Raw genomic sequence first — 10,818 nt, 5'->3', positions numbered from 1 at the left:
AACATGGCACAAGTATACATATGTAACAAACCTGCACGTTATGCACATGTACCCTAGAACTTAAAGTATAATAATAAAAAAAAAAAGCACACACACAAAAAAAGAAAACTTGTTGAAAACAATTTTCATCCTAAAAAAAAAAAAATAGTAGTTATGCAAGTGCAGGAATAAGGAAACAACATAGTTCATATGAAAAAGACATAATGGTTTTAGTTCAACACAAACTCAGTATAATGGCTGTTTAGAAGGTCAGTGTACTTTGGTTTCTGATGGCATGTGAGACTAGATACTCTGAATTACTCCTCTAGTAAAAATGAATACAAATAAAAATGCTGGATAAATGATGTAAGATGTATCTCTAAATGGCAAGAAAACATGAAAATAAAAGACCAGACATTGACTTGAAAGTGAAAGCAAGAAATCAGAGAGATAAGGGGAACACATGGTTGGAGAGCACTTGCTGAGTCCAATTGAGCTTGAATTTTCTTGGTCCCTTGTTGGCTGGAGACAAGAGACAAAGCCCAGAGCCTGCTTTGGGGATAAAAGTTCAGTAGACAGTGTCTCCACATACAGCTGGGACCCCTAAAGACGACTTTCATAGTGTATTGTAGAACTAGAAATACAAGTTTTCCCTTGACCACCTCCCAGTCCGCAGAAAATCCCAGAAAAACTGCCTAATATTTTATAACCAATAATAATCAGCATTCCTGGAGGTTTGCAGTTCTAATTTAGACATATGGGTGGTCCAAAGAAAAGGCAAATATGTAGTTACAGGGTGGTTCCACTATAGTAGCACAAGGCAGAAGCCAGTGCAGGTCCTTTTTGGAGGAATCTTTCTTCAGGGCAAGCCTTTAAGAGTTCAAAAGTTTAAAGAAATTTTTAATGACAGTCAAGAATCACAAAACAAAGTAAACAAGGCATCATTGATAGAACCAGCCAAAATAGTAGATAACAGAATTAGGTGTGTAATAATCTCAGACATTATAGATGTCAGAAAGAATGTAAAATAACTTTTAAAGAAATGGAAAGATTAAAAGTATGAGTAAATTGCAAATGAATATAAAAATGACAAAAAAGATCTGAAAAATACTAAATAGTTCTTGGAGAAATTAAACATGTAATTGAAATTTAAAAATCAGCAAATAGGTTTAATGACAAATTAGACGTAGCCAGAGAAAGAATTAAGCAACTGGAAGACAGTTCTGAGCTTTTTTTTTTTTTTTTTTTGAGATGGAGTCTCACTCTGTCACCCAGGCTGGAGTGCAATGGTGGGATCTCAGCTCACTGCAAGCTCCGCCTCCTGGGTTTTACGCCATTCTCCTGCCTCAGCCTCCTGAGTAGCTGGGACTACAGGTGCCCGCCACCTCGCCTGGCTAGTTTTTTTTGTATTCTTTAGTAGAGACGGGGTTTCACTGTGTTAGCCAGGATGGTCTCGATCTCCTGACCTTGTGATTCGCCAGTCTCGGCCTCCCAAAGTGCTGGGATTACAGGCTTGAGCCACCGTGCCCGGCCAGTTCTGAGCTTTTTGACTGTGACCAATGGAAAGAAATTCACTTACTGGCACATGTGTATGCATATGATACGTGTGTATGATTTTAAGCCAAAGTATCTAGAAGCTGATTTTATCAGTTCTCTACTAAAGGTAATGTTCTCTGCTATTTTGCTTTTCTTATTTATTCTTTTTCATTAAAAATGTTGAAACCAACCCAGGAAATTTTATAAACTGTAGTGGGCCATGACCATAGTTTCAAAGAAAACTGATTTTAATAACATTGAAAATGTGTATACCCTACAACCCAGCACATGTCCAGCATAGTTCAGAGCACTTTGTATGGCACCAAAAAAAGAAAAAAACTAAACAACAAAACTGGAGAAAAAAACATGGATTGTAGAAAGCATAAGGTGTGGTTTATCTGTACAGTGGATTACTATAGGACAGGGGTGATACTAAAACTAATGAACAACCTGTACAGTGTAGACACCATGCAGTCAATGTGGCTGCTGCCCATAAATAGCAAGCCCCAGCCCATACTCATGTGTGCCGGCCTACTAACAGCCCTTTCTACACCTTTGAAAATGAATGAACTACTAGTTCATGCATCAACAGCAGAAAAACAAGTTCTAAAAGATTTTAGGTAGTATGATTCCATATGAACTTCAGAAATTTGGACAAAACTTAAGTAGTATATAGGGATACAAGCATGTGCTTATTTATTTCTGGAGACACGGTCTGACCCTGTCATCAAGGCTAGAGTGCAGTCGCATGATCATTGCTCACCGCACTCTCTAACTCTTGGACTTGAGCAATCCTCCTGCCTCAGCCTCCTCAGTAGCTGGGACTATATGCCCCGCCATACCTAGGCGTGTGTTTTTGTTTTTGTTTTTTGTTTTTTTGTTTTGTTTTGGTTTGGTTTGGTTTTTTTGTAGAGATTCGGGTCTTGTTATGTTGCCCAGGCTGGTCTCAAACCCCTGGGCTCAAGCCATCCTCCTGCTTCAGCCTTCCAAAGTGGTGGGCTTACAGGTGTGAGCCAGTGTGCCCGGCCTAAACTGTATGTATAATTTTTTTTTTTCGAGGCGGAATTCTGCTCTGTCACCCAGGCTGGAGTGCAGTGGCAGAATCTCGGCTCACTGCAACCTCTGCCTCCCGGGTTCAAGCGATTCTCTGGCCTCAGCCTGCTGAGTAGCTGGGACTATAGGTGCCCGCCACCACACCCAGCTAATTTTTGTATTTTTAGTAGAGACAGGGTTTCCTCACCATGTTGGCCAGGATGGTCTTGATCTCTTGATTTCATCATCTGCCCACCTTGGCCTCCCAAAGTGTTGGAATTATAGGCGTGAACCACTGTGCCCTGCCTAAAAGGCAAGGGTACACACAAAATTAAGGAGAATTGTCACCTTTTAGTGGAGGACAAGAGGGTGGATTAAGAAGGGTCACAAAAGGAGCTTCAGAGGTAACTTTTTCTTCTTAAAATTGTGGGTACATGAATGTTTCAATTCTTTATACCTTACTCATTTTATGAGTACTCTTTTGCCTGTTCAACATTTAGTAAAATTAATTTTTAAAAGTCAAGACAGGATTAACACAGACAGTAAGTCATTTATGCTGATCAGACCATTTTTGGAAAGTTGTTTTTAGTTTTGGGTGCCAAATTTTATGGACATTAACAAACTGGAATGTGTCCAGAGGAAAGCATCCAGGGTGGTGATGCTGGTCCTGAACCTTTCATTTTTCAAATGCAGATTCACATGCATTCTCACTGTTGGTGGTTTTGACTTCCCCAGGTCCGTCTGCTAGTGCTTAATGCAAACCTTGTTAACTCTCAGAGTATTGCACTTTTTGCTGCACCTATCAGAAATGAGTTCCAAGAAGTTCCACAAATGTTCTGTAGTGTGATGGTTTGCTAAAGGTTTTTTTTTGTATGTGGGAGGGAGGCATCTAATGCTGTAGCTATAGACCCTATGGCATGTTACTGTATTATAAAATAATAGCTCAGAAACAAGGAATCTTTCATCGCTGGGATCAGACAAATCCCTCTGCTGTCCACAGTTCCTGAAGGCATCGGTAGATTCAGGTAGTATCCACCGAAGGGACATACATGAGGATAATTTAGTTTGGTGCCTTTTAGAGACTAAATCCTATGGTTTTCTGTCTATGGCAGTGCAGGGATGCAGTTCCTCTGGCCAGGGCCTTAGCTCTGTGTAAACAAGGAGGGGTAGGCAGATGGCAGCATTTGTCTGGATAATAATTACTTGAGGTAAATGAGTAAATCAGCAATTATCGAGGATCTGCAATGTGCCAACTGTTGTTAGGTGTTTTCTCATAAAAATATTCCACTTCACAGGGAAGGAAGTGGTCTTATCCCCATCTTACAGATGTGGAATTTAGGGAGGGGTTGCCAAAATTACTATTTGTGGGGGAGAAAAAGGGCAGGAGAGCAAGCTTTCAGCAGTGCTGCAGTGCTAGGGCTGTGGAGTCCTGGCTAAAGGCAGTATGTGGTGTGGTTAGGAGCACAGATCGCAGCGGACGGGGCTGGATTTGTATGCGGACTGTCATTTACTAGCAGGGACACCTGGGACATACGTTCTTTAACTACCTGTGCCCCTTGTATCATCAGAAAATAAGGAAAATCCCTATTTCATGAGATTGTTAAGATAATTAAATGAATTAACATACATAAAGTACTTTGAACAGTGGCTTGGCACATAGGGCTATAAAAATGAAGTGTTTGGTGAAGTTTATTTCTATGCTGGCTTGTAGCAAGTGATTCTCTTGATCTCTGTGATCCTGTAGCAGAATCTGTCCTCAGTCTTAAAGGGATAAGATTTTTATATCCAGTAGAGTTTCCCAGCATCCCAAGTTGGGTTCAGACGTGCCCAGAGGGCAGGCGTGGCCTTGATTTACATTCATTAGATCTTCTTCCTCCAGGATCCTGTACTTCCCAGGGCTATAGAAACCTGCCAGTAACAGTTTTTAAAAGACACCTGGTGTACTTATTCCCAAGAACTTGCTCTGCAGATGAGGAAACTGAAGCTCAGGGAGGTTATGACTGTCCCAGGTTCACATGACAGTGGAGCTAAAATAAGAATGTTTGCTGTTATCTGTGTTACCTCTAGAATGTGCAGAGGAAAAGGACAGTTTTCTCTTTGAAGCCTTAATTTCATACACGGTGGATGACCCCACATATCTTGGTCCACTGGAGTATCAAGACTTGTAGGTTCTCTGTGCCCTTTTGGGGACTATGAGGTGCAGACTGCTCCCAGCTTTCAAGCCCTTAGAGCACCTCTTTTGGCTGCTCCTCTTAACCCAGTTTCCCTCTAAATTGTGTAGGGACTAGACATTCATTGACTCCTTCATGTGTTTCTTGTAGTCTTACCTATTCTTTCCAGTGGCCATTGGCTTCTTGTAACCCTGACAAGGTTCCTAGTTACGTACTGACTGCTGCCTCTCTCTTCTTTTGCTGCCTCTTCTCTTTGCTTTAATTTCCTTTCTTTATCCTCTTCTCCCTTCTTATGGATTCGTACACAGTGTCACTTGTGTATTTCTACCATTTTTTTGTAACTTGGGGCAGGATTGAACTTTTTTTTTTTTTTTCCAATGGAGTTTTGCTCGTCGCCCAGGCTGGAGTGCAATGGCGCCATCTCAGCTCACCACAACCTCACCTCCCGGATTCAAGTGATCTTCTGTCTCAGCCTCCCAAGTAGCTGGGATTATAGGCATGCACCACCATGCCCAGCTAATTTTGTATTTTTAGTAGAGACAGGATTTCTCCATGCTGATAAGGCTGGTCTCAAACTCCCAACCTGCCGAGGTGATCCGCCCACCTCGGCCTCCCAAAGTGCTGGGATTACAGGCGTAAGCCACCATGCCTGGCCCAGAATTGAACTCTTGACTTTTGGAGCTGTTGCTGGGCAGTGAGTGTTCATGATATGAACTGACCAAAATCCACAATACATCTTGTGAGCTATACAATCATGCCTCTTAGCTTTCTTTTGACTAGCCTGGAGCCAAATTGAACGTTATTAACACAGCATTATAACCAATGTATGCTTTCATCAAGAGGAAAGAGTATACCAAAATTGAGCCAAAAACTGGGATGCTGTAATTCTGCACTAAGGCAGGAAATGATAAGGTTTCAGAAACAGGTAAAGTATAATCTGTACAAGTGCCTGGTTTAAGTCGTGTTTAAACCTAAAGATAATTTTTTCTTCAACTTGAAGTGCCTTTGTTGTTTATGCTTTTCTTTGAACTGAAATAAGAACAATATTCAGAATTAACATACATTATGCAACAGGTCAATTTAGGAAATTAAATAGTTGTTTAAAACATACTTGAACGTGCCAACATATTGTAATTCATTTTCTATCCAACAGTAGAATGTTACTCATTTTCTATATTTTTTTGCCTTTTAAATTCTATGCAAAAATTTCTACCAGCTCTTGTTTTAAAAAGAGAATGAAGGTCATTGTTGCTTAAAATTAATTTTATTTATTTATTTATTTATTTATTATTTTTTGAGATGGAATCTCACTCTGTCGCCCAGGCTGGAGTGCAGTGGCACAATCTCAGCTCACTACAACCTCCGCCTCCCGGGTTCAAGCGACTCTCCTACCTCACCTCCCAAGTAGCTGGGACTACAGGCATGTGCCACCATGCCCGGCTAATTTTTCTTTTTGTATTTTTAGTAGAGACAAGGTTTCACCATGCTGACTAGGCTGGTGTCGAACTCCTGACCTCATGATCCACCTGCCTTTGCCTCCCAAAGTGCTGGGATTACAGGCGTGAACCACCATGCCCGGTCGAAATTAATGTTATTTTTTAAAAAATGAATTCCTTCCTAGCAGTTGAGCTTACTTTTTTTAGTAGGCTCTTTTTAAGGTAACTTTTTTTGAGACCATAAAGGGAACAAAATGGGAAAATGTATAAAACATCAGTGCAGACAGCCTTCAACTCAAAACTGTCAGGTCTTTAAAAGCAATCTTGAAACTTTTCTTGTTGTCTGGTAGCAGTATTATTGAACAGATGGTTAATTCACACAATAAGCTGGATAATCAAATCCGATCAGCTAAGATGGGGTTAACTAGAGCAATCTGTAGTATTTAGAAAAAATTCCAGGGTAATTGGGGAATGGTGACTGCAATCATTATTTGGGATTCATTTCTGTTAGTACAAAAATACAACTTAAAGTCACAATTTGTTTTAATAAAAATGTTTTTCTTTTATTTAGAAAATAGCCCTCCCCCATCACTGAACAATCATTTCTTGTAGGGGAGAAGAAAAGAGATTTGTATCAGCCACCTGCACGGCCAGTCCAGGAAATAGTATGTCAAATTCCTGCTTTATCAGGAACCCGTCCTGGCCTTCCTCTGGTCCTCATTTATTGAGTTTGCCAGATCCTGTGCTAGGTGGTGGGACCATAAAGAAGAAATGGGATGGGATTCCATGGTACAGTAGGGAAATGGGTCTAAACAAGTAACACAAAACAGTGTGGAAACCTCACAAGAATTCCTATAGTATGTTTAGAGAAACTGTATCTCCTGGAGGATGGTTCACAGCATCTGTTTAATTACCTTTGTAATTGTCTTCACTTAAGTTAAAAACTAGTTAGCTTTTTTGAATTTTTCTTGATTTTAGAAAGTATCTCTGAGGGATATGCCTATCTTGCCGGAATTCTTCTGCAAACTCACTGTGCGTCCAACAGAGCCTTGTACTTACCAAGTGATAGTAAGGACAGATTTATGATGTCTCCTTTGCAGAATGATTCTACTTGTCTATTCTTCAGGTTTCTTTCCCTCCCAACATTTCTGCCTGTCGGAATATTTTCTCCTAAAACTAAGGCCCAACCATACGTTTTCTTACAGTCACTGGGTCACACCCACAGCCATGTTGTTCTTTTCTCGGGGCTTCCTTGGTGTAAACCTTTAATATGTCCTGATTTCACATTTTCTGATGTGTGTTTTATAGTGAAACACAGCTTCTACTACTAATGTGGTTTATATTTGTCTTTTAATCTATAGGCATTTAACAGTGTCTTTCTTTCCCCCCACCCCTCTCTTTCTAATTCAAATTGGAATAATAGAAGACACCTAAATAATATGATAAATACTTATCAAAACTCCGAAGTTGGTTTTCTGAAAAAAGCTCTCTGTTATGTGAGATATTGAAGTGTTATCCAGGAGAAGAAGACTTTATTCAAATAGTCATCTTATAGCTTGCCTACTAAAGTTGATGAAATTAGTTTTCCAAACTGGTTTAAACAAAAATGATTACTTAACTATTTAAAACACAATTGATCATAGCTCTTTCTTATCTCTTCTCGTCTGCCACTCTTCTAATTTCTTGCATAACATTTAATAACAAATCATAAGACTAACAAGAATGCATTTCAATTCCTTGTGGTTTATGGATCAGTTTATTAGGTCAAGGGTGGGGTGGGGCATGGGGGTGGGAGGAAGTATGGTAGAGAGTACAAACATTTGCTAAGAGCAGCACGGGATAGATGAATTTACCCAGTGTAGGAGTCTGGCAGAAGTTTTAAAATGAAGTACATCTGAATTCAAATCAGGGCTCCGCCTTTACTAGCCACCTGAACCTGGGAAGGTACTAAATCTGAAATCTTAGTTTCTTCATGTGCAAAATGGAGACTAGGATTGACCTTCACAAGATTGTGAACAGTGTCTGAACTGGGCATAGAGTGGTGCCTGGCACTTATTTGTTGAGTGCCTATTATTACTTTTTAATGCCAGGAACTGCATCCTGATCAAGTCACCTAATCTTAACCTCAACTTTGTATAACCTGTATAATGGGAATATTGACATATTAATGTGAAAAAGCTAAAAAAATTACAGTCATATATAAGCATAAAGGGCCTATTTCATGAAAGCTTCCTGGATATCCTCCAGCCATTAGTGATTTCTCTTGTATGAACTGTGCTGTAGCTTTTTTCCAAGTCTCTTTAGTGTTTATCAAACATTTATTTGATACTATTGTTACTATACATTAGTTACATTTCACAAATATTGTAGTTAGTGGAATGAAACCCATATCTTCATCTTTGTAATCCCTGTGGTATTTTAAATATGATAAGAGCTTGGTAAAGGTTTATTATATAAATAATTAAGTTTGATATTACCATTGCTCTCTGTTTTGCAAGCTAATGTAGCTTAATAGTATCATAATGGATTTATTTCCACATAATATCTACCTTACTGTTTCTGTGATCATCTTATTAACCTTTCACAGGGACTGTGTAAAACCTAAGATACCTTCCTTACTAACATTGTGTCTTGCTGTTAGCAGAACTGAATTATATGTGGAGATGTGTGTCTATGTATTTTGATGACAAGGCAAAAAAAACCACCTTATGGCTAACATGGTGAAACCCCGTCTCTACTAAAAAATACAAAAAACTAGCCGGGCGAGGTGGCGGGCGCCTGTAGTCCCAGCTACTCGGGAGGCTGAGGCAGGAGAATGGCGTGAACCCGAGAGGCAGAGCTTGCAGTGAGCTGAGATCTGGCCACTGCACTCCAGCTTGGGCGACAGAGCGAGACTCCGTCTCAAAAAAAAAAAAAAAAAAAAAAAAAAATGTTCCCACTCTTTTATTGGACAACAAAAATTTAGGAGTAGTTTAGAATTCCATAATATTTATAGTTTATTTTGTGGATGCACAGGGATATCACCTATGAAAATGTGCTACCATAGTTTATTTGTAGTTGAATATTTAGAATTTCAAATGGGTTTTCTCTTTTCAATAAAAGGAAATGTGCTTTTTGAAAAAAAAACAAAACAAAAAACCCACACACACAAGAACGTTTTGGGAATCTTGGAATCACAGAGTAGAGAGTAGCTGGTTTCCTCCAAAACTTCTAGACTTTTTATCTGACCTATAATACTTAAATAACCAGAGCAATAAACTCTTCTCATTTTTACAGTGGTAGAAACGTCAGTATTGTCTATTGATTATCTCTCCTGGTGGGCCTAGTTTGAAGGAAGAGAACACATCCAACAATTAATCAGCAGTCATTAAAAAACATCTACAAGGAAATGAAGGGTTTGCATTCTTCTGTTGTTTAAAAAAAAAGCAGAGCCTCTTGGAAACTGGAATTTATTTTGCTCTTGAGTTATTCTTGAGCATTCTATTTTGCTTGTTAGTTTAGTGTTTAGGAATTGCAATAACCTGATATTGTGTTAACATCAATAACTTCTATTTGCATTACTATAAACTATTTAATTTAATTACTTATTACTGCATAACAAGTTGCCCCATGCCTAGAGACCTAACTTCTTCTTCTTTTCTTTTTTTAAACTCTCACCTCATTTCTTTGGATCAGGGATCCAGGAATGGCTTGGGTGAATGGTTTTGATTCTGGATCTTTAATAAGATTGCAACCCAGGTGTCAGACCATTTTGTATGTACCCTACATGAAGGTTTGATCGGAGCTGGAAAATCCACTTCCAAGGTGGTTTACTCACATGCCTCGCAAATTTGCGCAGGTTGTTGGCGGGAGGGCTCAGCTCCTCGCCATATGGGTGTCTCCATAGGGCTGCCTGAATGTCTGGCTTATATCAGGACAAGTGATCGAAGAGAGCAAGATGGAAGCTACCATGTCTTTATGACATCATTCCACAATATCCTATGGGCTGTCCAGGTTACCTCTGTTCATCGTAGGAGAAGAATACACAAGGGTGTGAAAACCATTGGGGGCCATTATGGAAGCTAGCTACCAAAATAAAAGAATGCTTAATCCTTAGCACATTTTTATGAGTGTCCAATTAATGTTTGAATCACCTTAAGTTTTACCAAAAATAATGTAATTATTGGTGGGGCTTCCCCAATTTTTATCCTCTGCTTTTCCCCACAATTACATGTTGGCGTTCATTGATTTATGGTCATTTCAAGTATAATAGATACCTGTTTTTCAGACATGTGGTAATAGGAGTATTATATCTAGGTAAAAGGAATCATTTAGGTAAGCAGGACTTTCACTGAGGATAAGCTCAGAACCAGTGTACAATCTGCTGCCATTTTGTAAAACCCTCTGAATTCATCAAGCCTTCAGCAGATATTTATCGAGCCCCACTTATGTGCTAGGCATCGAGAATGCAGGTGTCAGTGAAAGTGTCTCTGCCCTCAAGAAGAGGCAAACATTTCAAATAGTTATTGAAGATCATGGGCTCTGAAGTCAATTTGCTTGAGTTCAGTTCTTGCCTCTCCTGTTTAGCTGTATGACCCTGGGCCAGTTATTTAACCTTTCGATTCTTTTCTAATTATTCCCTTATTACAGATTACCTGCCTCATAGGGTTGTTGTGAGGATTCGA

Source organism: Colobus angolensis, unplaced genomic scaffold (genome assembly GCF_000951035.1).
Source record: "Colobus angolensis palliatus isolate OR3802 unplaced genomic scaffold, Cang.pa_1.0 Scaffold256, whole genome shotgun sequence".
Lineage (NCBI taxonomy): Eukaryota > Metazoa > Chordata > Mammalia > Primates > Cercopithecidae > Colobus > Colobus angolensis.
This window is presented reverse-complemented; position numbering follows the sequence as displayed.